Raw genomic sequence first — 2584 nt, 5'->3', positions numbered from 1 at the left:
ATTATAAACATTTATCATATCGTAACAAAATTTTATAAAATGATTTCATAACATTTTAGTCTATCAGTTTACTACGACTTAGGAAATTTACAAAAGAGAAGACATTTTACTTTTTAATGCATTGTAAATCTATGTCGTTTCGCCTTGCTTTTTGTTTAACGCATGTCTTGGCACATCAAAAAATAATGAAACTGAAGTAAATGAAAAAAGAACTCTGATAGAAGGAAAACAAGAGGCATACTCTATCACATGTTTTCATTTATTTCCAATCAGCTGCCGTTACACACACACACACATACACACACATACACACACATATATATATATATATATACGTACATATATATCTATACACACGCGACTAAACCGCGTGAGCGCTGAAAGCAGAATTTTCCCGCGTGTACGCGCCGTGACTCTATGACGCTCAGTGCCGTTAAAAATGTTTTAGGGTGAGCAACGTGTCTCTGACAGTAGGTCAATAAATAACATTAGGAAATTCGTTTAAATTACGACTGATTTGAGAAGAATCCAAACGTAACTCGATATATTTTTCACATTGTTATGTGATATATTGTTGTAGTAATAAGCAAAATGGGGACCGATTATCTATAGGTAAGGATATTCATAGATTAACATATTTATTTTTAAATTCTTATATTTTGTAGTATTAAATAATTGATAACAGTAATAAATAATTGAAAAAGGGTTAAAATGGTCACTGTTAGAAATATTGGACATGATAAAAAAATTGTATAAGGTGGTGAAATACTATATTACTTTGAAAAAGATAATAGCAAAATGTCTTTTGTAAATTTTGTTTAATAATTAAAAACTGACCTAGTTACAAATTAGAAATACGAATTTGAATCTAAGTTTTAGAGCTGTACTTATTAATACTCAATTAGAGACTGGTATTGTCCACCATTTGGCAAAATATTTAATTGAATCGGTAAATTATGAGAAATTGTTTTAAACGTGGTTTAAAATATTAGATTTATCTTGTGATCAAATTAAAAAAAGAAAAGCTCTGAAATTGTATTGTGTGCTACTTTGCACCACTTTGACTAAAAAAGTTGTTGAGATCATCTCTACAATGTAAGTAAAGCTTTGATAATAACAAGTGAAAAATTACATTACTTTTAAAAAAATAGTACTGCGGTTTTGTCTCAGCGTGTAATTGAAAAAAAAATACCCGTGCTTTTTTATTTTACATTAGTTTTCATTTTATTGAATTAGTAAATTTCCATGAGACACTTTGAATTTCACCAACTTTATATTACTTGAACATTTTCTAAAATAAGCAAAGAAAGAGTCATGGGTAATTCGGTCAACCCGTCTAAGAGTTTATAACTTTTCACTAAGTCATATGACTTTAACACCACAATGCGTTTTAGTTATGCAGAAAAAATATTTAGTTACTCTCTTAAATTAACTGAAGGAAAAACATTTTCAAGAATCAAGTTTTTTTACAACATTTATTCTCTCAAAATGTTTTTTTTTAATTGCTACTTATAAATATGACTATGAAAATTTTTCATCTAAAACTACTTAAAATAATATGTATAAAACTAGTTTTAGGTAATATCTAAAATCAGTTTTAAATAATATCAAATTAACTTTACCGTTTTTACTTGTAACTTATGAATATTACTTTAAAATTAAAATTAAAATATTACAGAAATAGTTTTTACTAGTTTTAAGGTACCAGTTTTAGGTTTTACTATTCCAAAAGGACAAATACACACAGTGTAGCCAATGTAATGGTTTAGAGTTTAATATTTATTTCAATAACAATTTTGGGATTATACATGCAACTTTTTTTTTATTGTGATATAGAAGATTGAAATTTCATTACAAATTTATAAAACATTTAAACATACCAATCAAACTTAAATTTTCGCATCACTAATAACACTAATGACATGCATTCATGAATAAATATATAAATAATTTTTTATCAAACTCGCATCTTTTAGGCGCACTTAACTTTTCATGCGACCCAAAATGTGTCATAGAACGTATAGTTTTAGACACTACTCATAAATCAAGTTTTTTCCCTATATATATATATATAAAAAAAAAAAAAACGCTTCGATGCAAATCTGTAGATAGTGTTTAATTTTAAAAAATTGATGGATAATTGCAAAAGCAACATCAACTTCTATTAAAATAAAATACAAAACCCATAATTATCATACAAAAATAGTATATTTTTCAATATGGTAGCCATTTGCGCATAGAAGATAGATCGTCGGAACAAATTTTTTTTTTTCATTTTGTAGTACATAAAATAAGCTTTAATTTGATATATGTTTAAAGAACGCAGTAATTCCGGAATATTTTCAAAAATTAAGTTGAAAAAGTTATTTTTTGTAAAAAAGTTACTATTTTAAATCCCCCCAGTGAGCAGAATAAGTGTTAGATTTTCAAAAAAAATTATATCAAATGAAAGGGAAATATCTAAGGTTTCAATAGAAAAAAATATTATTTTTATTTGTTCATTTTTGAAAAAGTTATGGCAGTTTTAAGTACAAAAATTTTTATCGCAAACATTACATTTTTTTTAGAATTTTCCATTTTTTTT

The 2584-nt window shown here is 26.0% G+C and overlaps 1 protein-coding gene across 6 annotated transcripts in view; it reads left to right on the top strand.

The window, feature by feature from the left end:
* Positions 1-419: 419 nt before the first annotated feature.
* The window catches only part of LOC126906688 (uncharacterized), an 83876-nt gene continuing 81711 nt past the window's right edge, over positions 420-2584 (top strand). For all 6 annotated transcript variants that reach the window (XM_050687427.1, XM_050687425.1, XM_050687421.1 and 3 more), the window contains exon 1: positions 420-612. The gene's annotated coding sequence lies outside the window, so the exon portion shown is untranslated. The remainder of the gene's footprint in view (positions 613-2584) is intronic.

This window comes from Daktulosphaira vitifoliae, unplaced genomic scaffold (assembly GCF_025091365.1).
Source record: "Daktulosphaira vitifoliae isolate Bord-2020 unplaced genomic scaffold, ASM2509136v1 Scaffold_5, whole genome shotgun sequence".
In the NCBI taxonomy this organism is placed as follows: Eukaryota; Metazoa; Arthropoda; class Insecta; order Hemiptera; family Phylloxeridae; genus Daktulosphaira; species Daktulosphaira vitifoliae.
This window is presented reverse-complemented; position numbering and strand designations above follow the sequence as displayed.